Source organism: Lissotriton vulgaris, chromosome 3_1 (genome assembly GCF_964263255.1).
Source record: "Lissotriton vulgaris chromosome 3_1, aLisVul1.2, whole genome shotgun sequence".
In the NCBI taxonomy this organism is placed as follows: Eukaryota; Metazoa; Chordata; class Amphibia; order Caudata; family Salamandridae; genus Lissotriton; species Lissotriton vulgaris.
This window is the reverse complement of record NC_141689.1, coordinates 2,018,154,181-2,018,181,658: the sequence shown is the minus strand read 5'-3', so window position 1 is coordinate 2,018,181,658 and position 27,478 is coordinate 2,018,154,181. Positions and strand designations below refer to the sequence as shown.

Below are 27,478 nucleotides of genomic sequence, written 5' to 3'. Positions count from 1 at the left end.
TGATCTACAGGGGGAGATCTGTATAACTGCTGCTCATGACTGTTCATCGTTTTGGTAAATAGAGTTAATTGCGTGTACATTACTCCCCCCGAGCAGCATTATATGGCATTAAGAAATAGGTTTAGGCTGTGCGATAACCTTCTTAACTGTTTCTCTAGCCATCACCTGCTCATGGGATTGTTATTGGGTGTTATGTTGGTGATAGCAGAACAGACCGATGTGTGTTAGCATCTAGGCCCAGGGTAGCGTCATTGTTTATAAACTAAAAAACATCAATGAACAAGGTTTATGTAGGTAGAAATTTCTCTAAGTGTAAAGTGTTGAAGGGGTACTTCAATACACAATGCATGAGGGGGGTAATAGGCATGTACCCGCAGTGTGTGGTGGGTTTCAGGAGGGCTGAGAGAAGTTATGTGTCACTCGGGGCCAACGAGCTGGTGAGCCCTGAGTTTTGGGGCGGTTGAAACACTTAAATTCCATGTGCATAAGGTAGTGTATCAGAGGTTGCCATATGAACGGAAACTTCTTGTCCTTATGGGCTAAGCTGTTCCATTGCCAGGAGGTGCCACACCGTAGAAAAGCACTGTGCCACAGAGGGGTGCGACGTTTGCTTCCAAGTGCATGCTATTAGCTGTCGCAAAGCTAATAATAAATGGCTTACCAGCGCCCATTCAGCGTATGTCATAACAGTGATGCAGGGGGGCGTATGCCTAAGACAATCGTGCAATGAAGACAGGGAAGTGGAGAACCTATGATGCCCTTAAAATGTCCCAGGACCTCCTCCCAGTATGTAGCTATCACTTTGCATGACCACCATATACGGCACTTCCTGTCCACATTGCCAGCATACGCTGAGGACAGTGCGATAAATGGCATCTAGGTGCGCAGGCATATGATACTATTGGAACAAAATTTTTTACAGAGTCTCACGGGAGGAGAGAGACTGCAGTAGGTTTTAGGGATGTCACACCACAGTCTTTCCCATTGTTTGGTGCTTATTCACCTGTGAGTAGCGTTGTGCCACGCAGATATTTATAGGTGCAGCTGGGGGCTGCGTGTTCAAATACCTGGTGTTTCCGAGATCAGTCCCCTAGTGCCATCAAAGGCGTGTAATAGCTTCTCAAAAAGGGTGAAGGGGCAGACTGCTGCCGCGTGTACCCCTGGGTGCAGTGCCTAATGCCGCAGCTGGAGGTATTGGAGCCGTGCGGTGGCCGGATGTGCGAATTTGGGCCTACAATCCTCAAAAGACTTTATGGTGTCTCCTGCGAAAAGGTCCATTAGGGTCCACCAGTCTCCATCTGCCCAATTGCGAAATGCAAGTGTCGACAGGCCCAGGAGGAAATCAGGGTTACATGCTTTGGGGTTATTAGGTAAGGGAATTCAGGGCTATTCTATCCCAAATGTCTAATACTGTCTTGGTCGGGGTTGCAACGTAAGTGCTGCGCAGGAAAAGGGAATGTTAAGGTTAAGGACGTATGACTTAGTCATGTTGATCTTGAAGCCAGAGACAGCCTCAAAGGTTTGTAAGTTTTCTACAACACTAGGGAGCAAAATGCCGGACTGAGTTAAAGTAAGGAGGAGACCATCTGCGAACAAGTTAATTTTATGCACCTGGCCACCAAAGGGTATGCTCTTAATCCCATCAGTTTTGCATGCGGATAGCAATGGGTTCTACTGCCAGCGCAAAGAGCAGGGGTGAGAGTGGGCATCCCTGCCGCATGCCTCCGTGTAGAGAGTTCAGATTTGTGGCCCTCCTTTTGCTTGCTTGTAGACGGTCGGAGCCATATACAACGCAATGATTTTAGAGATAAAGGTCTGCCCAAGGCCTATTTTGCATGGTACCACCTGGAAATATGTTCAGTCTATCCTGTCAAATGCCTTCTCCGCGTCGAGCAAGAGAAGCCGGGTTGAATATCAAGTTGGCATGTTTTTTCTACTAAATGAGCTATACACCGGATGTTGTCGGCCCCTAGCTGGAGAACAAATCCCACCTAGTCGGGATTGATGATGCCAGGGAGGTACAGGTCAAGGGGGGTAGCTAGTATTTTAGTAAAAAGCTTGGCATGTTTGTTGAGAAGGGCTGTTGGGTTGTATGAGGAGCATTTTGCAGGGTCTTTACCCACCAGTGTTCTGTGAGAAAGAGTTGAACAGGCGTATAAGTTGTTCTTGCAGCCGGGAAAGAAATAGGCGGTAGAAGAGTACCAGAAGCCCGTTTTTTCCGGGAGTTTACCTAAGGGGAGGGCCCGAACTGCATCACGCAGTTCTTCTGCCGTGATGGGGTTGTCTAGGAGGGTAGGATGGTGTGTAGGTAGGGGCGCCCAGTCACTTTCAGAGAGAAATGAATGTAGCCTTGTGGGGGAAGGGGCGTCACGTGAGTACAATTGCTGATAATAGTTCCGGAAAGCCTTTAGTTTGTCTTTCTCTGCAGTCGCCCAGCCTGTGCTCCCTACTTGTATTTAGCAATGTGGCGCAGTTTACCAGCCAGGACCTTGCCTACTTTGTCGCCACCCTCATTATATCTCTGATTTAGGGAAAGAAGAGTACTCTATGCTTTACGTGTGCAATGGGTGGGTAACTGACCACGCAGCAAGGCCAATTGCTTCTTGGTTCTTCGGGTAGGGGCTGCCTTGTCCAAGTGCTCTAGCTGCTTAATCTCAGCTGTAAGGTTGGATTCTACCAGTTTCGCCTCCTGTTCCCATGTTGGTGCAATTGTTGATATTGTGCCCCTAGTGATAGCTTTAAACCCACCCCAAAGGGTATGTGGGGAGATCTCAGGTAGAATATTAAGGCAAAATAAATAATCAGTGATTTCCTTGTGTATCTCTTCTATGTCCACTGGGTCGCGCAGGAGAAGTGTGGGTAGGCGCCAACATGGGGTGTGCTCAGGGCACCAGTATCCCAGGCGAGTTTCAGATGAGTGTGGTCAGAAATAGAGATATCTGAGAGCTCCGCCTTGTGAAGGCAGCGTAGGATGGAAGGGGTGAGAAAGTCATAATCTATGGGAGAATAGGAGGCATGCACATGAGTAAAAAGAGTAGTCCCTCACACCTGGGTGCTTATAACGCCATTCATTGATCAACCTGCAGTACTCAGTATACCTCTTAAGGTTTGCAGACCTAGCCCCTGTGTTCTGGAATGCCACATTATTCCGATCTAGGGAAGGGTCCCTGACCAAGTTGAAGTTTCCGCAGACTATAATGTCGTCCTCCATCCCATCCAGTTGTTCCTGCAAGGTACATATAATATACGTGTCTTGGGAAGTGTTTGGGTGTACAGGTTGAGCAGCGTCAGTTTTAGTTGCCCTCAAAGTAGTTGAAGGGACGAGTAATGACCCTCTCCATCTCTTTGACTACAGAGGTAGAAAAGCCAGCTTTACAGAGGATGTCCACTCCTAAAGTTTTAGAGGTTCTATATGCCTAGTGTCGCTTGGGATATTTCGGGTGTGTTGTGCGGTGTATGTCGGCCATTACCAGATGAGTCTCTTTTAAGGACATCTGGATCATGTTGCAACACATAACACCAGATTTGTTTCTGCTTGTTCGGGGAGTTTACGCCCCGCACGTTTAAGCACAGCAGTTTGAGATCACCCATGGTGAGTGGGTGGACAACGTGCGCGCTGGGGTGGGTTGCTTGGGTGGGCTGGCAGTCGAACGGAGATATGCATACTGACCAGAATGGAATGGGCTATCCCAGCTTCCTTCACCCCCTGGCTTAGCTGTGGTTAAGCCTTGCTCCTTTGCTCCACTTGTTTGTAACCCTCTTGTAGGTCGATCTCGGGACTGGAGTTATCTGCCATACCCAGCTCCATCCCTTCCCAACCGCCTATGGCAACAAGTGTCACCTTGCTGTTGCCCTACATTACTTAGTGTATGACCTGCAAGAAAAAACTAAATACAACAGATAACAGCAGAGGACCAACATGGTCCAACTAGGACTTCTTCTATATGCGGAGATTGGCTCCAAAATGCTCCAATCCCGCTGGAGGAGTCCCCCTCTAGAAGAAAAAGTCTGCGTGAGTGGCCATCTGCCATGGAGGAGGGCAGCGGAACCTGATCATCAAGGTCCCCTGTCCCCCCTGAGGCCCATCTTCATAGGTGATAGTTCAAAGAGAGGGGCACGTGGTGGCAAGTTCTATTCATCATGCTCGTGTCTACCTTTGGGTCACAGTGTGGTCAGACAAAGCCAGCAGTCGAGTGATCAGGGGAAGCTCCCCTTCTGAGGGTACGTAGGTGGTTAATTATATCTTTCTTTGCCTTTTGGGATGATAGTTCTGTGTGTTGCCTGTTTGAGCTATGCTGAGGGACCGTAGCCCATTTAGGTTTAAGATCACATCCTGAAGACCCCCGGAGGCTCAACTCTTGCCGAAGGGTCATTCGGCAGCCCCAGTGAGGAGAATGAACGGCGCCTGCCCTCACACTGGAACACGAGTGCAAAAGGGTGGCTCCACTGATAGCGAATACCTTGGGTATTCAGCTTGTCATTAATAGATTTGAAGTCACTGTGTTTTCGGGAGGGTGACAGGGGAGAGATACTGATAAAGTTGTATCATGAGACCTTGAAATTTAAGCTCTAGCTTGCCCCTAGCTGCTTCCATAAATGCTTCCTTTTCCGTAAAAAGGTGCACTCTGGTTAGGATGTCTGGTCCGCTGTCTGCTTGTCTTGCCCTCTTGGTAACTCAATGGGCCCGATCCAAGGTGGGTGGGGATGTGTCCTAGTCACCTCGGACCGCCTGCAGGAGTTCTGCTGTAAAGGTCATGATATCCGTGCCTTCCGCGCCCAATGGCACCTCCGTATATGGATGTTGTTGTGGCGGCTCCTATGTTCTAGGTCTTCCTGCTTGATTTGCATCTCAAAATGTTGATCCTACTGTGCGTTTATGTGACTCACTGGTCTTCTGATCGGGCGTCAGCTGTCCGCTCTAGATAATCCACTCTAGATCATCCACTCTATCTCCGATTTCAGACACCTCTCTCCGGATGTCACGCAGGTCTGATTTGAACTCTTCTGTAAGTGAGGAAATGTCAGTCCGTATCTTTTGCAAAAAGTGGTCCTTATACACTTGGGTGATTGGTGCCGAGGTCCACCCCCCCACCCCCTCCCGCCGCCGGGGAGATTGAGGTCGGGGTGTGTTGCTGCTTTTGGCTATGGGGTCTTACTCCAAAGAACGTGGCATAGGAAGGGGTAACGCCACCAGAATCATCGAAGGGTGAGGTCCCAGGTTGCAGTTCACGATTTTGCAGGTCTGTGCCAGCGGGGGGGAGGGAGGAGGGGGGGGGGTGAGACCCCACCAGCAGACCTTTGCCACTGATCCCGCTGTATGTTGTCTCCGTCCACTCAGGGCGTTTGGGGCCCTCTTCAGGAAACCAGGCAGTGGGAGTACCCCTGTCTTCGGCAGCCTGCCCAAAGGTGCGTGTGAGAGATGTGTTCCCCTTAGTTCCGCCCCTGGTTACCACCAGACTCCGCTAGTTCAAAGGGGGCGATAGGGATGGTCGTGGACGCTCTCGGCGGGGGCCACACGTGTTGTGTAGTCCTCTAGCAGGGGGACCAGAGGCTGCTAGTAATGGGGCCCCACCAGCAATTGGGCTTGTATCTAGAGTTCTCTTCTGGCAGAGATCATGTCTGCTTGGTCTCTCCCGTGGCATGCCTGGTGAAGAGTCCACTCGACTATGTGCGCCAGCTGGCCTGGCCCCTGGTTTTGTGTGCCCTCTGGACTGGGTCGCGCTCTCAGTTATGCCTCCCGCTCTAGGGGTGCCACGACACTCCACTTCACAGTCCCCAATGAGCCACCGCTGGATCTCGCCTCCAGAAGCCCTCCACTACAGCCACCGGGCTCTTGCTACGCTCTGCGTGTGTTCGCACTCCCTGTGCCACAGTGGAATGGAGCTCAGTATCGGAAGTGTTACCGGGCAGCGCCCCAGACGCGTGTCAAGAACAATCCGGGATGTCACCTAAGGCCTACGTCTGCCGCTGCCCCACATTTTCCTGCTGTGTCGTCACGTGATTCCGATGCAAAAGGTGGCATGGGGTGCTCCGCTCTCACAACTCCAGAGTTGATGCCACCCGCCCGGGCCGCCGGTCAGGCCTCCATGTCAGTGCAGGCCTGAGCTGTCTCCTCCGTACCCTCAGGATACCGATGTGGGCAAGTTCTCACAGGGGGCCCCCAGTCAGTTTGGCCCGCAGCAATGGCAGTGGGTCCCCTGCTGCTTCCGGGAGCGGCCCCCAGGCCCTTGAAGTCAGTGGCTGCCCCCAACTATGACGGTCAATGCACCTGGGTGTGGGAGTTTAACCCCATGATATGTTGCAATGTAGCTCACACTCTGGTTTTCCAGCGGCGATGCCTCCGGGGGGGTCACTATTGTAGTCCATGCCGCCCCCACCCAATTGCAGAGGCGCCAGGGGATCAGCCGGGTGGCCGTGTGCCACACGTGGTACTCTACAGGCTCTCTCCTGCGGCACAGAGCGGTGAAGATGCCACCTGAGACAAAATGGCGGCCACCGCGTGTCGTCTCTGGGGCTCCAACAACACCGAACACTGCAGCGGGGCTCTGGACTCTCCTACCCGGTTTTGAGTAATGCCAGGAGCTCTCTGGGTTGAGTGCGGGTGCCCCTCAGTGGTAAGAAGCTAGGCTATGGGCCCTGGGAGGACGGAGTGCGAGAGAAGCACGTCTCACTCCATTGCCTTCCCGGCCACGCCCCCCCATATTATTTGAATTTGCCCAAGGGAGTTGGCGGTCTCCTGAACGGGGGGTTTCCATGAGGCCCCCCAACACAATTTGCATTAGACCCAGGGCTGTGGACGGGCCCCCTGGACCAGCCTGCAATCATAACTAAGATGTTCCTGGGAGGTGGATGTCCCGGATCCTTCATATATTTATTATATGCCCCTGGCCCAACCATGGGTTATTTAAAATCCAGCGTGGGAGCCCGCATATGGTTTTTTTCTTAAACTTTTTGCAGCAAATTCACGATTATCTTGATTTTACAGCAACATTTAAAAATAAATGTTTTTATGCTGCGGCGGGGTCCCAGGGGGACCCCAACACCATGTCTTTTCTTTATTTTCACTTATTTTATTGGGACTCGGTGAAGCCGAGTTTCAAGATGGCTGCCAACACTTCCTGGTTAAAGTGTTGGCAGCCAATTGGAGCGGTGCATTTCCCTGCACGAGCTTGTCTTATTTTGAGAAGTCTTTGGTACCAGGGATATCACTATAATTTTCAACTTAAATTTCTGAAAAACTACTGAACTGATTTACACTGAATAAGGAAAAGGCACTCCTTGAACCAAGATCTCCCTTCCTGCCAAATTTGGTGCAAGTCCATTCAGCGGTTCGGGCTGTAGGTGTGGCTAAACGTTCCTTTGGGAATTAACATTTTAAAGGCACCCTTATTTTGTGCCCCAATTTCTCGGTCTCCAGTGCACGGATCAACTCCAAATTCTCCATGACACACAGAACCTACCTTGACACTTTTTTGGCAAAATTTCTTGAAGATGGGTCAAACGACACCAAAGTTATAGCCAAGTCAAAAAAAAAATGTCCTATGTAAATATGGTCCTAACTATACCTACTGGTAGTAGGATGGATGGATGGATGAATATATATATATATGTGTATATATATGTGTGTGTGTGTATATAGGTCGCCAGTAGGTATATATAGTTAGGATTTTTTTAATAGGGATTTCAGAAAATTCTATGTTGAATAACTTTGGCATTGATGGACGGAATTGGCTGAAATTTTCAGGAAAATGGCACATTTTGTTTCTGAGCGTCCCCTGAAAGTTTGGGGGGGGTTTCGTCAAGCGGGGGCCGAGAAAAAAGGGGGGTCCCAAAACGTGTTTTTAACATTGAGTTTTCCATAGGGCGGTTGGACTCACTTTTAGCCCGAACGGCTGAATGGATTTCCACCAAACTTGGCAAAATTGTAGGGACTGGTACCCCGATGTGCCTTTGCTATGTCTCAAGATATAAGCTCCAGTGGTTTTTCCGAAAATTAACTTTGAAAAATATACATTGGGCTATGTATATGTTAGAGCCCAAATGTAGCCCAATGTAGCCCAATGTAGCCCAAAGATGGCCACCAGAGACAAAAAAAAACAAATGTAGCCCAAATATCAGCCAGATGTAGCCCAACTATAGCCCAATGACAGAATGTCCCAGAGTGTCCTAAAGAACAACTAGAGCGCTAACAGTCTTACTTATGACAAACGTATGGCACACCTGAATTCATCTTGATTTGAATAAAGTGTTAACACTTAAAACATTTAATTTGCAAAGGAACAAAATGAGGGGGTTCATTTTGCCATAGAAATTATGATTATTGCTGAAGAAAGAAAAATTAGGGCACATTTTGAGTGACTTCTCAAATCCTCTTATATTTCATTAAAAACATTCTGATATGCAGTCTCCCAAGATGGCCACCAGAGACAAAAGAGCCCAAATGTAGCCCAAATATCAGCCAGATGTAGCCCAACTATAGCCCAATGACAGAATGTCCCAGAGTGTTCTAAAGAAGAACTAGAACGCTAACAGTCTTACTTATGACAAAAGTATGGCACACCTGAAGTCATCTTGATTGGAATAAAGTGGTAACACTTAATACATTTAATTTGAAAAGGAACAAAATGAGGGGTTTCATTTTGCTATAGAAATTATATATATATATATATATATATATATATATATATATTCTCTCCACAAGTTGCCACAAGTAGAGCCACCACACAAGGAAGGGTTTCCGCTCACGACGCCACAGGCAGTAGGCTGTACACCCTGCCCAAGTCCTTTGCAGTAGCCATACGCGTTTCGAGCTTAAGAGCTCTTGATCACTGGCAAATGAGCTGGAACAGAGCCGGTGCGTTTGGAACATTAGCCAGTCCGGCTTGGTTTGTGTTTATTCATTTAAAATTGAATTAAACAGACCTATCAAGAGCCTTGCTAACCTAAATCTTGCTTCAATGCAATCTAACTCCATTGCTGATTAATTGTCAGAACCTTCATATTCAACCCTGTTAAACGGGTAAATAAATACTCAACATCAGCATTTTCCCAAACTGTGGGTCACGACCCACTGGTGAGTCTCCAGCCGATTTCTGGTGGATCCCCAGCCGATTTCTGGTGGATCTCATCCCCAGCCGATTTCTGGTAGATACCCAGACTATTTCTGGTGGATCCCCAGCCGTTTTCTGGTGAGTCATGAAGTGCATGAATTAAAAAAAAAGATGCCTTTACATTTTGTATTTGTCTTGTCACATTTGCTGTGCCTCAAAAATAGAGGTCAAATGTCAGGCTATGTTTTCTGACAAACTGCTGCTTATTCTGGTAACAAGGGGATCGGTGATTACTTTTCCTTCTCTGACTGCAAAGCGCGAGGTATTTTTAAGTGAACTATGCAACAATCTTGCTGGGGTACAGATAGTCTGAAAAGAGAGACTGTAGGATGTCATTGTTTAATAACATACAAAAACATTTAAATATCTGTAAAGGAACTGTGTACAGTTCAGAATATATCCGCAGTTAGGAAAGCAAAAATGAAGCGCATTTCTTTGAAATTCTGAAGTGTGATGGAAACAAAGATTTTAATAGGTTAAAAACAAATCCAGACAATACACAGCTGGGAGGTTTTTAGGTATTCCAGAATTACTAGGTGCACAACCTGAGTGGCCACAAGGTAATGATTACAGAAAGTAGTCAGTATAGGCAATGAGGCGAACGGTAATCCCTCACAACCGCTCTAGGTTGGACCAAACAAGATCCACACAATTAACACAAGACAACAATGCCCCTGCACTATCAATATCAAATGATTTTTAGTAATACTGGTATCAGTTGAAGTGGTGGAAGTGATCAAGCACATCACAACTTTAGGTCAAACTTCGAGAATGAAAAACATGAGTTAACATAATCAGTTCAGAAACGTTTTGTTCTTGGTGTAGTTATTTCTGTTTATTGTTCCTTTGCATAGGCCAACACGTGTTTCATCGCAAGGAACAAACTGCGAATCTTCAGGGCTGGATAGAAACATAAAAAGTACATTTGCGAGCATGTTCTATTCATGAACATATTACGATGGTGACTTAGTTGTGTAAACCAGGGTGATAATCGGCATGCCATTGAGTGACTCTGTTAGTAGAACAAGGGGAGCTTGGCCCTTAGAGGACAAGTGAGGAGGCTGGGCCTAAATATAGTAATCAAACAAGAGTGCCTCTCACTTTTCAATTACAGCCAAAAATCAAGGCAGGTTGAAGACGCTATTTGTAATTTTCAACACGGTATTTTTATTTATACCAGTTACTTTTATAGTTTGTTGAATATTTGTCGTACATAACATATGATAAGCAGAAAAAGACCTGTACAGAACATCAATTTTAAACAAAGTTTAAATTATTCATTGTGACAAATTGCCAAAATTAAACGTGGACCTGAATGTGGTCAACAGATAGAAACATTAAACATATGTGACAAAGTACATAGTGCAACACATATTTACATCAGTGCAAAATTTGATTAAAGCAAAAAACTAGCAAAAAAAGGGGGGAAGATTAGAAAAAAGGAGCGCGAAAATGAATTCGAGACTCTATTTTATCGTCAGCAATGGCTTGAATTTGAATTGTCCTTTTCTAATTCGCCGACGCGTTTCGAATCCAGAGATTAACTGTCAGGATTCTCATCAGGGCATAGTTAATCTATCTGTGAATTTAAGAAAAGGGGAAAGGTTTCAGTGTAATGATTTGACGTGGAGACAACACTCCTTATGCTGTGACAATCAGCTGTGACCTACCGCTTTTAGAAGAAGCTGATTCCAGCAAGGAAATAAAGTGCAGACTTGCAAGTGGGTCCAAGTGTGGAGCGCCTACAATTGAAATGAACGGACATTATAGCACAAACCGGACATTTGAATGCTACCACTTAGAAAATGAATCGCCACTAAGCGTACCGTCATTAGTTTCAAAGTCGATCAGAACGGCTGCTTATTGCGGGATGAAGGCTCCGCAGCGTGCTCGCAGTCGAGGAGGAGGCAGTGGCGCTGTGTACAAAAAAGTAATTGTATATCGGTACTTGTAAGCTAAAACTGGGTCTTAAAACAATTCTCTTCCGACAAGCGGGAATAATACCTTTTGCGCTTGCCACTGTGTGGGTCCACAAGGGGATCCTGTTGTCTGAGGGGACGTCTTGGCGAAATCGACGTGTTAAGGTTTGGTGGACGGGCTCCAATTCCGCTAAGGAAAAACTGAGTTGTTGTTAGTCTCCAGCTAGCCTCAGTGCTTACGAGCGCGCTGGGACGCGGCGCTGTGCCGCAGGAGCATTGCTTACCTCGTAGTGATTCTGTTGGCGGCTCACAGCATTCTGTCTGGTCTCCCAAGATGGATGCTGCTGTAGTTACTATGGCAATGAATCATTGAGGGATTGCTTTGCATTATGGGATTTGTAGTTTGTGCAAATGTCAATTATTAAATGGGGAAAAAAAAAACCATGTTACATTAAAACGTACTGAGACGCGACCGAGTCGGTCGTCAGGAAAACAAGACACCATTGGATTAGAGTCTAGCGACTTCAGACAAAGTATTGAGGCCCCTCTGCACACTGTTAAATTTCAATATTAAGTAAGCTTCTGTTTTCAAAAGCATCCTATCTACATCCACATTTCTTTGTGCCGGGCGTAGTGTGTACAACACTGTCCATTTGAGATGATTAGCGTCATGGCTGGCATTTATGAAGTGCTCCACCATGGGGGCAGTCATGATTTTATTCTTGATCCTGGATCGATGTTGGCAAATGCGTGTGTTCACTTGTTGTGTAGTTTTGCCAATGTAAATCAGATCACAGGGGCACTGGACCAGGTAAAGAACATTCTTGGTCTTACAATTTGAAAAGTCCGAATGCTTCCATCTGGTAGTCCCATGTTGGAACTCGTCACCCTCGATAGTGTTTGGGCATACAACACAGGTGCCGCACTTATGGTGCCCTGTGATTGGTTTAAGATTCCATTGACTGAGAAGGTCACTTTTCTTTTTTGGTAAAGTGACATCCGCCCTCATGATATGTTGGCCTACATTTTGATTCCTCTTGTAGGCAAACAGAGGATTGGATAGTGGGCAGTCTAAATTCGCCAATAAGTGCCAATTGCTCAGCACTGTTTTTCTCAATTTGTGGGTGTCTGGTCCAAAGGTGGTCACACAGACCAACCTTTCAAGTGTGGGTTTGGGCCGTACTTGCAGTAGAGTTTCACGGGGGGTGAAGCGTGCTCTTGTTAGGGAGTGCTTGAGTAATTTTTTAGGGTACCCCCTCTCCTGCATTTCTTGGCAAAACGTCTCAGCATGAGCCGTGAAGTCCCTCAGGTTCGAACAGTTCCTCCTAATGCGCAACAATTGCCCATATGGAAGGTTAGATTTCAAGTTCCTGGGATGAGCACTCTTATGGTGCAAAATGGTATTTCTGTCTGTGTCCTTTTTATGAAGAGAGGATTTCAATACTCCATTGATATTGATGATCTCTACATCAAGGAAAGTCATCCTTTCGTTGCTTTGTGCCATCGAAAATTTGATGTCAGCATGCCGGTTGTTAAGCCAGTCATGGAAAGCTACAAGGTCAGTCTGGCTCCCCTGCCACAGGAGCCAGACATCTATGTAGCGGAGCCATTGTAAGATGTGCTGTTTAAAGGGATTATTGCTGTCAATGAACATCTGTTCGTACTGCGCCATGTACAGCACGGCCATTTCTGGGGCATAAGGGCACCCCATCGCGGTGCCCTTGACCTGCATAAAGAACTCCCCATTAAATGAAAAGTAGTTCTTCTTTAATGCAATCTCGGCCAGTCTTAGAATGAACCCTGTGGGTACTTGGTGGGGCCTCTCTCTCTGGTTCAGGTAAATTTCCATCACCTCTAGTGCTTCTTCTTGCGGGATCTGTGTATACAGGGAGGTGACGTCCATAGTGACTAGCAGTTGGGTCTCTGGGTTGAACGCTGTGTCTTCAACCTTGAGGAGAAAGTCAGTCGTGTCTCGTAAGTACGATTTGACCGTCTTTAGGAAAGGTTTCAAGAAGAAATCCACGTACTGGGATAAGGGCTCAAGACATGAGTCGCACCCGGACACGATTGGGCGTCCTGGGGGATCTTGGAGGCTCTTGTGGATTTTTGGCAGGAGGTAAAGCACCGGAGTTCTTGGGTGTTTCCTTAGTAAATAATCATACTCCTTCTTGCCCAGAAACCCACCGTCTAAGCCATTCTGTAATGTGTCTGCAATTAGTCTTTGAATCTCCTTAGTCGGATCTTCCTGAAGGCGTCTATACCAGGTTGCATTGTTTACCTGTTTGTTGCCTTCTGCTAAGTATTTTTCACGGGCCCACACCACCACCGCCCCGCCTTTGTCGGCCTGTTATATGATGATTGAATTGTCTTCTTTTAAAGTTGTGATTGCTGCACGCTGTTTATGGCCTATGTTTTGTTGTACAAAATGTCTGCCTTTTTCCATTTTCTCTATCGATGACAGGAGGACTTGTTCAAATGCGAGAACCTCCTTGGGGATATTTTGGTAAGGGACAAATGTGGACTTATTACGTAGTCCAGTGACCTCAGTAGTGGGTGAGGAAGGATGATTCCAAAAGAAGACCCTGAGACGAATTTTACGACAGAACTCAATAGCTTCCAGCTTGAGTCTTGTGTAATCAGTTTTCCTGCCAGGCACAAATTTGAGGCCCAACGCTAAGACTGAGTGTTCGTCTGGTGTTAATGGTCTGTTGGATAAATTAATCACCGCATTGGAACCCTCTACGACTTGTATGAGCGGTTCTTGGTTCGCATCTCCCAGTACAATCTCTCAGTACAATTTCAGACAGGGGAAGCAAAAAAACAAAAATGACCTACCTCGATTAACAATTCGAGTGGTAACCGGGAGGAGAAAAAAGTAGTATTCATGTTGGGCGGACAAGTTGGTACAAACACGAAGGCGGGTGCACCTAGATCGGTAAAACGAAAGAGAAATTGTAGGTTGGAAGTAATTTGATAATCCAGGTACCAACTTGTCCGCCCAACATGAATACTACTTTTTTCTCCTCCCGGTTACCACTCGAATTGTTAACAATCGAGGTAGGTCATTTTTGTTTTTTTGCTTCCCGCTTCCCCTGTCTGAAATTGTACTGATCAGGAAATGAAAGAATAACACTAGGTCTACATTTTTTATATATACCATATAGATTCATCAAATCTCGCAATAAATTGAGTACATACTCTTTGGAAATCCGAATACAGGATTCCACGTGACGCCCGAACCGGGTGTTCTTACTTACGCATTTTTGCCTATCACTTGTGAGGGTGAGTGTTTGGTATTTCCACTAATTTCTGTGTAATTAACACCTCCGGTTATATGAATAGGATTCTACCCGAATAAGTGACAGCCTTTTCTCTTCTAGTTTAAATATTCCAGAGCAGGTGTGTCTTACACCCGGCAACCCCTCATCTATTCTCTCTCCCTTGTCCGATTCCCTTTGTAGACCAATAACAGAGTCTACACACTGACCGGTCTTTTGTTCCCCTAGCTTATCTGACACAAACAACGGAGTTTCAGACATCCGATTTAATTATGTCTAATCATAGAAACGTTAAACTCATGGTTCCACGTCCATCCTGGTTAATGATCTTCTCTAAATATAAACGAGGCTAAGAGCTTGTAGAAAGGAGTGCACTGAGTCTTAGACTATACCCCCCAGAGAAAAGAAAAGAAACATTTATCCTTCTAAATATGTGCACAATGCCGGACGCTACAACGATTGTAATTATAACTGCCATGTTTGTTTCGGATGTCTTTTATACCATGCACTAGTCACTTGGGATACCGTCCTCTTAAACACACAACACTTTTTTTCACTTTGTCACTTTACTTTCCTTCCGGCCAGTGATTATAATCTGCAGGTTTCATCCAACCCATAAAACTTTTTAGCTCACAAATGTCACCTAGTTAGTGATCTCAAGTCACATTGACACAGAGTCACTCAATGGCATGCCGATTATCACCCTGGTTTACACAACTAAGTCACCATCGTAATATGTTCATGAATAGAACATGCTCGCAAATGTACTTTTTATGTTTCTATCCAGCCCTGAAGATTCGCAGTTTGTTCCCTGGATGAAACATGTGTTGGCCTATGCCAAGGAACAATAAACAGAAATAACTACACCAAGAACAAAACGTTTCTGAACTGATTATGTTAACTCATGTTTTTCATTCTCGAAGTTTGACCTAAAGTTTTGATGTGCTTGATCACTTCCACCACTTCAACTGATACCAGTATCACTAAAAATCATTTGATATTGTATAGTGCAGGGGCATTGTTGTCTTGTACAAATCCAGACAATATTTGCTGGGTAATGTGTAAATGATAAATATTCACTGAATCTTTATTTCCTTGCCATTTCTGTGCTTTATAGTTTTATCAGTAAAACTCGCTAAGAGCAAATTTAGGGGCCTTTTTGATGGAAAAAGGGCAGCCTGTAAATGACAGTGTGCTACTGCACAATGCTTTGGTGGTATATCTGTGACAGTGTGTTCCAAAATTAACCACCAGCTGCATACTGCACCCTTACCACTCTGCTGCTGAATACATTTGCTACACTTTGTGTGAAACATGTATTTTTCATTATCTCTATCATTTCAGTGTTGTAACATTTTTTTTGTGTGACTTTTACATAGCGCGTACTAGACCCAAGGATATCAGGTATCAGAGCGCTTTATATGAGCACTAGTATCGTTACAGATGGACACATTAATTTTTGTTAGGCAATGGGCAATTAAGTGATTTGCCCAGAATCACAGGATGTTGAGCGTCGTTGCCGAGACTCAATCCCGGTTCGCCAGTTTAGAGGTTGCCCTCTCTAGCCGTAAGGCTACATCAGCACAGCCTTTCTGAAAATTGATTCAGCACCACTGGTGCAAATGTGCTGAAGTATGTCCCCAACTCCAGTGTTTTTTTTTTTTTTTTAAAGTTCAAACCATTTTATTTCAAAATATAGATGAGGAAAACAGGAAAAACGGATACAAAGTATAACTTAATTGCACACTACAGAGTAAGATGTAGAGCCTCATACAATTCTTTGACTAACAACGTAAAAGTAAACAAAATGTATAGGTTTGACATTCCAGAGTGTGCAAGAGGTTAGATCAAAGAGAAAGATAGAAACAAGAGAGAGAGGGGAGAGGGAGAAGTCGTCCCATATTGTGTGGCGAGGGCACATGGGATGAATGAAAGAGGGTAGGTCCGCAAGGTGTGAGACCCGCCGGAGCAGTGTTTTACTGGTATTTGGGAACTGTGGCTGGGCCGCCTTTTCGAGATGAAGGTCGAGAGTGTCTCATGGGTCGCACAAAGTGTTGTGTCCTTTTTAGGTCTCGCGCCTAGCAATGTGCTAGCACAGCGAGAGTCCTTTTGTCCGGAGCTCATAAATGGACCCTGGAATTGCACACGCTCGTGCGTGTGTTTTCTGTTTTGGGGTCTGTAATTTGACTTTCAGTGCTTGTTTTGTTTCAACAGAGCACGCAATATGCCAAAGACGGGCACATTGCTCCGCCATGGCCTATTGGTGTCTGTTACGTACACCAAAGCCCATATGTTTTCAATTATCGTGCCCAGACAAGGGCGCGATTATTGGAAACATATGCCTCGCAGTGGTGCGCGTGCGCTCACCACTCGCAGGCGTGTTTTTAAAATGGTTATCGCTTTCGCGATCACTTTCAGTGCCGCTTGTGTTTAGTTTTTTGTTGCCCTCGTTTTTGTAAATGTGTGGTAAATAACGGAATGGCAGTAATCTATGCCGAATTCGACCTTTCTTTTCTCTGTACGTCCCAGTGGCCGTTTTTTCTGTGTCTAAAGAGGACTCTGGGTAGTGTCGCCTTGGAGTACTTTTGGGACATAAAAGAGATCAGTTACCCTTGACTTTGAGTAAAGCGGCGCCTTGTTTACTCCTATATAAGCACTGAGCAGCGGCGCTGCCAAGGATACTTTCCTTACGGAGGAGAACGTTTTTTAAACAACATAACGAACTGTCCTTTTAAATACAATAAAGCTAAGGATGAAAGGCGGAAGTCCGTATTCATGGAAAATTCTTGAAAAAGCAGTTAATCTGTTGGAAAGCAGCGAATACCCAAAGAAAATGGAATAGGGTCTTACACAGCAACAGTGTTATTAACACTCACATTGCAGAATGAATGCCGAGCAGGGATGAAGTTGCCTCAGCGCTGGTTTCAACGAACAACCTAAGGGCATCACTTGGCCATGGTTAGCGCTCTGCAGAGGGCAGGTGGAGGTTAGTTATTTTGTTATCTTAAATAACCATATGGAATGTATAGAGTCACAGTAGGATCATGTAGATTTACAGGGAGTGTAGCAAAATGTTATAATCTTTTCGGAATATTTGCGGAATATTTTTTAGGGTCATTGTTTGTGACGTCATTGGTGCCTTGGGGTAGGGTATAGACGACCCTGAAGGCTAGATACGTAGGGGCTTATTTACGAGCCCCTTGCACCACTTTTGCGCCATTTTTTAACATGGGAAAAGTGATGTACGGGTGGAGCAAGGGGCTTGTAAATCTGCCCCTAGAGAGCACGCCTGTTGCTATTATATTTATAAAAACATGGTCGAAATGTTTGATTATTGGTTCTCTATCTACAGCCCCAGGGCTTTTTATTGTTATTACAGTTTTAGCCCTCTATGTTGTAGGGCTTGTGTGACTCCTGCCGCCATCTTTATTTACTAGCAGAACACACCATCCTTAAAGTAAGCCTCCTATGTGCATTAGAGGGTGTACATTGGCTTTGAAAAAGACTAATTTACCTGGCACCTTACGGTGTAGTAAGATGCAGAAAATATAGTCGCATTAAAAAAAGTGATATGTCATGCCATTCTAGTTGCCCACGTACTGCTTAGGTGGGTATTATTTGCAGATCCATAGCAGCAATCAATACCCCAGGGAATTCACACACAAAGCCTACTGGGCAATGCATGCCTCTAATGTACCACATGAGCATATAAGACCGCTGGCTGCACCCAGCCAGCCTGTAACACTAAAACTACAGGTTGCCTCAGTGCCTACTACTTACTGTAGCTCAAACACTCCACTCTCCAATAGAATCCTCCAGAATCCTGGGAGAAGGCACTGAACCAAGTACCGCTACAATGCATATTACTGGCACCCAACTCATCATGTACACATATACCATATTGTCTTCTGTCCTTTCTCCAAGTTGTGTGTCGCGAACTTTGATGGTATCAAACCCTGAAAGTGAACAGCCACCTGTTGGGTGTCACAGCACCTTCTATTTCATGTGCCCTGAAGCGGCTGAGGAGCCACAGCAGCGCTACAACAGTCCCCATGAAAATATTTAATTCCACCGATTACGGACAGATGCCTGCGACCACTGGCTTTTGGGAAACCAATGTCACTCACCGTAAATTACATAACTAAACCTCTCTGTACCTTGAGAAGGACTCTAATGTACTTTCCAGCAGACCATTTTTTTTAGACATTAATATCTTTTCTTGCACAGCAGTAATATATTTTTTTCCCCCGAGGAGTGTAGGGTGCCTGTGTCCAGACAATATATTTTTATTTAGTTGAACATTAATGACATTTTTGTATTTTAGCATAATTTTATTGTAAAGAATTGCAGCTGAACAGTGTAGCAGTTTTAGTTGATCAATGTCATATTTTGATCCAATATTATTGTTTTTTTGGCAGAATAGTAACTTGATGTGAAGAATTTTATTTGATGTGTTTATTCCAGGGAAAAAAATGGGGCTTTTTTACAAGCTCCTGGCGCAGCCGGTACGTCACTTTTCCTATATTAACAGTAAACGCTCCGATGGCGGAAGGGGCTTGTAAATAAGCCCCCATGTTCTTAGGTCTCGGCTAGCGTAAGACTGCGCACATGCACAGTCTCGCTAGTGAGACTTAATAACATAGAGTGAGTTTCACTAGTGAGGTTAAGCCCCGCCCCTATTTTCCATTGGCTGGCTTCACCGTTCATGCTGAACGGTTGCCAGCCATTGGAAAAGAGATCCCTGTGACGTACTTCTTTCTCTTTTACCCCATTCTTTTCAGACTGGCTTCTTTGACTTACTGCTGTGGTAAATGCTTTCTTATCTTCGTTATGGGGCGAAACAGATGGCCCCATAAAGAAGATAAGAAAGCTTTTACCACAGCAGTGAATTGGGACTACAAAATTGGGACTACAAAACAGAGGCTTGTGGGTAGCCGTGATCGGAAGTGTCATGTCCCAGCAAGGGATGCCGGGAATGCGAGCAGTATCTGTGTGCATGTGGAGGAACGAGAAATCAAGAGAAAAGCAACATGACAGATAAAAGGTGGCCCGCGGCAGTAACACCTCCCGGAGAGACCTTGCCTTGGTGAGAGTGAGCCTGTGGTCCTTCCCAGTAATACTTATGTGGAGGCCTGCCCTTGTGGGGCGAAAAACGAGGAGGGTGGTTTGGAGAGTGACAGCCCTCTGAGGTGAGTGCTTTGGCTGCCTAAAGAGTGACAACCCGGGAAATAATTTACCCTCGGAGGTGAGAGCGTCAGCGCCCGAGAGTTAGCCCGCCTCTATGTGGATTTAGAGCCTTGTAGTGGGTAGGGGGCTGAGGCCCCCCCCTGACGAGAGAACCTTAAAGAGTGACCTGGGGAGTGACATTTAGCCCCTCTCCCCCCCCCCCCAGAGATATGTTCCCTTGAGTGGTGAACCCAATGGATTCTGCAGAGGAATCCCCACCTCCCCCAACAGCTTTGCCGTGAACCTGGGGCTTGGAGGTCTTCAAACTTTTTTTCGGGCCCACACCCCGCCCACCCCTAAATTATTATTTTTTTTTTTTAATTTTTTGAAAACCTTTATTGCACAATGTCATGAAACAAATACGGGCCTACAACCATCCGGCCGGCCTCGACAATGTTTGGAGCACATCCGTACACAATACGGCACCGCAGTAGTTCGTCAAACAAAATACAGTCGACTTAAGTTACACTGGTGAAAATACGTACTACTGGGGAGCAGGAGAAGTGAAGGTTTATTTTTAAAAGTTTTTTATGAAGAATAATAACTGTAAAGACTAGAAAGGATCAAGGACCAGGCATACTAACCAAACTGAAGTGGGCTACGCATAGCAGAGAAATCCAGCGAGCAAGGAGACAACATCAAAATGGCGGCACCAAAACAGTACACAAGGATTGGCAGTCTCAGAATACGTTGCGTGCCAATTGCTACCCGCCCCCGTACAACCAACGCCATTGACCCAAGTAAAGGGGAAAGAAAAAGGAATGTAGAAATAAGAAAAAAACCAAGGCCCATAGAAACCAAAGCGGACAAAATAATATCCCCCCACCCTTACCCCCCACCCTACACGCATGCAGAGGCTACGGCCTACCCCCCCCTAGCAGTGTGCCTGTCGCCCAAAAAAGAGTACCCGAAATAAAGAAGAAAGAGAAGAAAAGAAAGAAAAAGGAAACGTGTATTACCGGAGGAGGGCCAACCATATGCACCCGGAACAACCAACAGGAATATTATTGGCCACAGCACCCCCGACCCCTAATCAAACCACAGCCAACGTCCAGCATCTCCGTCCGTCCATCACAGTCTTAGTAATGCAAACAACGGTAGTAAGGCGGGAAAATGGCAGAGTCAACCCTGTCCCTTGCGATCCAGTGTGCCAGTGAGGCACAACAGCGAAGTAGCCCTGCGGAGCAGGAGAAGCAGCCGGAGTGACCACAGCGAGACAGGGCACCGTCCACCAATATCCATCCGAAGCAGGACAATGTGATCCACAAAGGTACAGTACAGGCAAGCACACAGCAGTAGTCCTCCAAAGTTAAGTAACCCAGTTCTAAGCAACTTGCCCAGAATAAGCGTGCCAGTCTCGCCAATAGATCCCGATGGAGGTATTAGATATGGCGTCCAAAGGCGATCTCCCAGTATCTGCACGAGTACAGAAAGCATACTTTCCTCCATTGCTGCAACAGGCAGTGTCGCGATGATGTTAGGCTCGCTCACCCTCAGCACCTCCACGCTTCTCTGAAAAGGCAGCTCGCAACAGCCGAGCCCAGGGTGCGGCGAGATGCTCCGCACACAGGCGCCAGCTCGGCCAGTCGAGGAGAGCGGGGGCAAAATGTCGTCCATTCGGCACTCCAGGTCCAGGGCGTTGTAGCACAAGGCATCTCGCAGACCAGCCAAAGCACTCAAGATATTGCCGATACTCAAGGGCGTCACAGGAGAGGATGAAACTGCAGCTCCCTGCACATGGAACTCGCAAGCATGAGGCAACCCTCGATCCTGATCGTCGGCACCCATTCCTAGCTGCCGATCATCAAAGCGGCTCCCCGACAAGCACAGCCAGGGCGTGGGGACCAGGGCAGCACCCTCCATTCCAGCGCCGCGTATGGGAGCAACACAGTGCCGGTCGTAGCAGGCGCCTACGGCAAAGACCGGCGCGTCCAGTGCAGGCGCTAAGCACTCAGCCCAAAATGGCCCCCTCCACTCCGCTGGATGGCAAGAAGACTCACAGGATCGGCCGGGGAGAGGGATACAATTGTTGCAGCGGCGGCGATGAAGCCGTGAAGCGTGGAAGCTCAAAAAGAAACTGTTGCGCCACTTCAAAGGACCCAGGACGTCTGCCGCGTCTCGCCGGCCAATCCGCACCTCCCTCAATGGCCGATGTTGTTGTCGTCCGGCCGGACGCAGCCGAGAACAAAGGACCGGTCTCGCTCACCAACCACCAGCAGGAGAACAGGGCGTCCCGTCACTCCCGTCGCAGGGAGACCGACGGGGAGCACATCATTGGAACCAGCCTCGCTTCCCGAACCCGTTACCGCACCACAGATACAAATCAGCACACAGGAGAAGAAGCGGTACGGGAGGGAAGCGGACGGGTCGGCGGAGCCGAGGGCTCAGGCGGCCATCGCGGTTGCTGGCTAGGCTCCTTCCCCACCCCGTAATTTTTTAAGTCTGTGGCTCCTAAAAATTTATGATAGATAGTGGCTGTAGGCCATGACTGTTTGGAGTTGACTGAGATAGAAAGTGGCTGTGGGCCATGACTGGTTATACTAGGCTTAGCGTATTAAATCATTGGGGGAGGGGGCATTTATGTTGCCTATAACCCACTTTAAATGTAAGAGAAAGAAGAGCGCAAATTTCCTTGAACGAAAACAGAAATTGATGAAAAAACAATTTCTTTTCCGCAGTACCCAAAATCATACACTGCTCAGCTGCACGCACTCCCCAGGAGACGAGGGACTTTGGGCCCGGGATCGCCCAGCACCACCCCCGGCGTCTGCGGCGGCAGCAGCAGGGGCAGCGGCGGCCCCCGGAGAGGACTCGTCGGACAGCGAATCTGAGTACGAGGGGCCTCAGAAGCTCATCAGGAAAGTGTCCACCTCTGGCCAGATCAGGAGCAAGGTAAGGGCATGGGGCTTTGGGTTACAGGGCACCCCCTCACACACACTGAGGCCACTGGAACAAAAGAGCTGCCTTTCTTCTCCCACGCAGCAGTCGGGCATCACTATGGCAGTAACAGAGCCTTTACTACCCACCTGCTTTAACTACAGAGCTTCACTTTCCAAAACCAATCCACCAGTCATCGATCCTCCCTTACCTCAGCTTTCTATCACCAACTAAGCATCACTGCTACACCCGTACCCAGGAAATAAGCAATCACCCCCAATCTGCCTGAAGCATTGCTCGTCCACTTATTCCAGCAACAGGTTATTCCAGCCTTCTAGTGCTTCCGAGCAGCAAAGCATCATTCACTCCCGCCTACTCCAGCAACAGGTTACCATCATTTCTTGCAAACTCAGCGATGGATTTACCCCTCACGCCCATAGCAGAGTGCCAGCAATCCAACCACATGACATCAGTCCTACACGTGTGCCAGCTGCAAGCAGCATTCCTCACGCACCCCAGGTACAAGGCAACACCCTCCTAGCCACACCTGCTTCATTATAACACCTAGGAAGACTGCACAATTTTTCACTTCCTCGGGCTCTCTCCGCTTTCCATCTTGGCAGCAAAACACATTTTCGTCACGCCACATGATTGGACACTTCCGATCACAATCGGCCCCTAGCACCAGCACACAAGGCCTTTGTCTCATCATTGCTATAGTGCATTTGCACAGCCATGCCAATAGCAGCACAGAAGCTGCTTGTCTCTCTTTAGCAACTTGGCTTCAGCTGTTCCCGTCACGCCAGTACCCCTTCACGTATACAGAACGTTAGCTGCTCCTAGTATGACCATTAAGTCCGTATTTATAAAAGAACCACATGCCAGCACTGCTTTCTCTCTCCATACTGGTATGCCAGTATTCAAGTTAAGTACGGTACCCCTCTGTAGCCCGGAATCATGACATCAGTCCTGTTTCCTAGTTCTTTATCATTACCACGGCCTCCATTTCTGTGTGAGGGCCAGTACAGAGAACCCTTGCATATCTTTACTTATAAATATACCAAAAATGACTTAAATTCTTCTTTTTCCGACCCAGTACACTATTTGTTCTAACTATACCAGTGCGTCTTCCTAATTCTTTACTAATACACCTTCCCTCACTTACGCCAGTACAGCAGTCCTTCTTTTCACTTCTTTAGCCCTGCACTAGATGGGCTTTAAATGTACCAGTACACCAAGCCTCTTCCATATTTCTGTACCAGTATTTCGGCCTTCCTTTATATGCCTGACCCCGAATCAGCAATTTATAGCAGCCCTGTACCATTACTCCAAACCCCCTTACAATCACTTTACTACTGAACCGGGTCCCCATCCCATTCCTCACACCCCAACTACTACATAAATCGCACTTACTATTCCTGTCACCTCACATAAGTATTGTCATATCTCCCTTACCTGTACGCCAAATCTCCTCTTGCTATCGCTGTACTACTGGCTCGATTCGTCATCCCACACCTGTACCCGCTAATTAGGACATTCTTCATTAATTACCCTTTCTATTCCCGTACCTGTACATAAGTATTGCCATCTCTCCTATACCTATACCAGTACACGAAGCACCTTGTTCCAAAAATACTGGTAAATCCCTAGAAAAGGCATAATGGGTTACTAGCCTTCATAACCTTTCTGGAGCTTTTAAAACATGCCCATAAACAATTGGGACCGGTGCCAGGAATATCACACACTGCTCTCAGGAGCTTGTTCTGCAGCCTTCCTTGCATTATGAGTTTTATGGTAATGGTTGGTGAAACATTGTTTCCACAAGTTGTTTCCCAAAAGTCCGGAGAAGTTCAAAATATTTCAGATATTGATTTTGGTAACTCTATTACCAATGCCAGACCTGCTCTGGCCCAGTATTTTCCAGAGGGTGTGGCTTTGGGGCCCGCCTCTCCTTTTTGTTATCACTCTAGCACTTGATAGGCCACCCTTTCAATCCTCTGCCAGTATATACTCATTCACCTGTTTCTCTTCCAGTCCCCTACTTATCTTTTCTCTGTTAGTCCCAGGCCAACAAAGATCATTCATGCACCAGCATAGTACAAACTCATGTACCAGTGCATACATCCTTACTATATCTGCATTAGTGCATCACTGACCTGTCCTAACCCTTCCTCGGTACATCACGCCACTGGTCTATCACTATAACGTCATCTCTCCTCCCTATACCTGCACCAGAGCATCACTCTGCCTCATAAATGTCAGTATATCCGTCCTTTCTAATACACAACACAGTACTTATTACCGTAAACCTCTGTGAACATTAGCCCTGCCTATCTTCGTACATTATCCCACTTTGTGTCTGTGAGCCAATTAGTACCTCCGTTGCCTGCTGCAAATCATCCCTTTTCAGCACATACTCTTTGTAAGGAGAGATGTAGGAAACCTCAGTGTACTACTATTGGTTTTTTGATTTTCTGTCATTTTGTTGTTTGAAACTGTCTAATCTTCGGCTTTATGCACAACATTTTTTTAATACAAATATTCTTGTACCTTTTCCCCTTACTTCTTACTCCTCCATTCCGCTGCCCCTCTACTGTGTCCCTTCACCACACATTGTGATGTGTATATATTTCTTTGCCCGCCGAGCTCGGACTCGTCGCCACCTGTTGTTTTTTTAGGTCTCTGGTGGCCTCGTGACGCAGGGTGTTTACCTCAGCACCCGGTGATGGAGCCCCGGGCGCACTTAAACAAATGAGCTGTCAGCACCTCCATGATGCCCTGGATGCTTCTTCACAAGTAATTTTTTAACTACATTGGCTCTTGGAATTATGCTCTGTGGCTCTGTGTGTGTGTGTGTGTGGCTCTCTGTTTATGTGGCTCTCTGTGTGTATGTGTTTGTGGCTCTGTGTGTGTGTGTGGCTCTGTGTGTGTGTGTGGCTCTGTGTGTGGCTCTGTGTGTGTGGCTCTGTGTGTGTGTGTGTGGCTGTGTGTGTGTGTGTGGCTGTGTGTGTGTGTGTGGCTCTGTGTGTGTGTGTGGCTGTGTGTGTGTGTGTGTGTGGCTGTGTGAGTGTGTGTGGCTCTGTGACTCTGTGTGTGTTGGAGTGTGTGTGTTTGGCTCTGTGAGTGTGTGTGGCTCTGTGACTGTGTGTGTGTGTGTGGCTGTGTGTGTGTGTGTGTGTGCAAATGCAATAGGTCTCACATTTGCGAGAGATTAAGCTATTGGCACTGTAAATGACCATGCCATTTATTTATCTGTTTTCAAAACCAACCCATAAATAGAGTTTGTCATTTGCAATGCCAATAGCTATAACTTTTTCGAAGGCGAGACCTATTGCATTGTAAATGCTGTTTTTCCTATGGAAGGTAAAATGGCTTAAAATAACCAGATTAAACTGTTATGTTTCGCAGTAGAATGTTGTTTTTTTTAGCCGCCCTTTGTAGTCTTTCGTTGACCTTGGCTGCTCGCCAAAACATCATGTTTATTTTGGCAGATGTATATTTCAAGCATGTACAGTAAACAAGCAATAGTGCACGCCGAGTAACATACATAAATTGCCGTTGTGAAATTGTGCAAGCCGAGATGGAGGGAAGTGAAATTGCCTATTTGGATTTAAAATGCATTTTGCAGCAGCACGACTGAGGGAAACCTGTTACATCAGTCTGTCACATTGGTGGGCTTCCCCGAGAGTAGCACCTTCTCACTGTTAAACGGGTCCCTACCACACCATGCTGCGTTCAGCTCCACCGAGAGAAGCACAGGCCGTGTAAAGCGGCAGAGGGGAGCCGCGCAACTTGAGCTAGAAATAAAGTTTTTTCGTTAACATTTGCAGATTATGCAGCAGATGATGGGATATGTGGCGCAAGTGGCAAGTTTAAAATGATGTGGAAAATGCAGTAGCAGCAAAATCACATACATCTATTGACCCTGCGCCAAAGTGCGTCCATCGCATTGCGGTGCACAGTACATCTAATGAGACGGCGCAGAGTAGTTCAGAGTGCTGGGTGGTTAAGTAAACAGGATGACATCCTACCCTGGCCTCTCGAATATATGCGTCTTTCTAGATGGAATATATACGTTCTAGTAGTAGATACACTTAAGTATTTACATTTCAGTGCAATACTACGGACGAGGTGTTGGCAGACTGTATTGACGGTGTGTTGCAGCAAACCGCGCCCAGAGGCAATGTTCCCTCTAATTTTTTTCGTCTGTGTGTGGCAGTGTAAGGTCTATGTGCGCTGCAACCAAGGCTATGTGCGCCAGTAACCAGATGCGCGTGTGGGTGCAGCGACAAATATCACTCCAAACCTTTGCTTAAAAAAGTAAAACAACGGTGCATTTACTCACATACAGATGCACGTGAACGGTGTTAAGGCAGGTTTGAAACCATCCCGCATATCAATTTGAAACCTTGGCAGCTATGTTGCTGCATTTCTTTTCTTAATAGAGCTGGGCCACGGGGTGATAATGTGCATTTGTTCAAGGTTTCATGTTAATTTCAGATCATGATGGGTGCTGCGATTAACAAAAACTTTAACAAATGCTCTCTTTGAGCAGGAAAAAGAAAGTTATAATAACACTGTTATTATAATTGTACTTTTCGCAGTTTCAGGGCAGGGTTAGGATAGGGCCGCATCAGGCTTTCGACTAACGCATTTTAATGTTGGTGTTTGAATCACTGCATTAAAATGCATTAGTCATGTATTCTAGCTCCCCTCTGACAATACTGCAATTGAGGCACACTGCCAATGAGGCAGCACCAGCACGCTAAAATTGTCTAACATATGCGCATGCAACTGCGCCATCAAATTTAAAACACTATGCGTCAGAGATAGAATATTCATGAACAGCGCTGAACAGGTAGGCCAGAATTTAACAGAGTAATTAGCCGTGCACCAATCAGCCTTCATGTGAGTCAACTCTGGGGGTACCAGCCATCACGTGTGATCCATGGAAGCGGGTCTTGCCTGCTGTTTTCCCACAAACACACCACCCTTTTGGTGACCAGAAGCACACACATGCTGCAAAAACTGGACACACCGGTCGGTGGTAGCTACATCGGTGACATAC

The 27,478-nt window shown here is 46.5% G+C and overlaps 1 protein-coding gene across 3 annotated transcripts in view; it reads left to right on the top strand.

The window, feature by feature from the left end:
• Nucleotides 1-27,478, top strand: part of CFAP97 (cilia and flagella associated protein 97) — a 507,276-nt gene that overhangs the window by 62,402 nt on the left and 417,396 nt on the right. For 2 of the 3 annotated variants that reach the window (XM_086962501.1, XM_086962499.1), the window contains exon 2: nucleotides 22,212-22,425. The exons of the other annotated variant lie outside the window; for it this stretch is intronic. The gene's annotated coding sequence lies outside the window, so the exon portion shown is untranslated. The remainder of the gene's footprint in view (nucleotides 1-22,211; nucleotides 22,426-27,478) is intronic. 3 annotated transcript variants of the gene reach the window in all.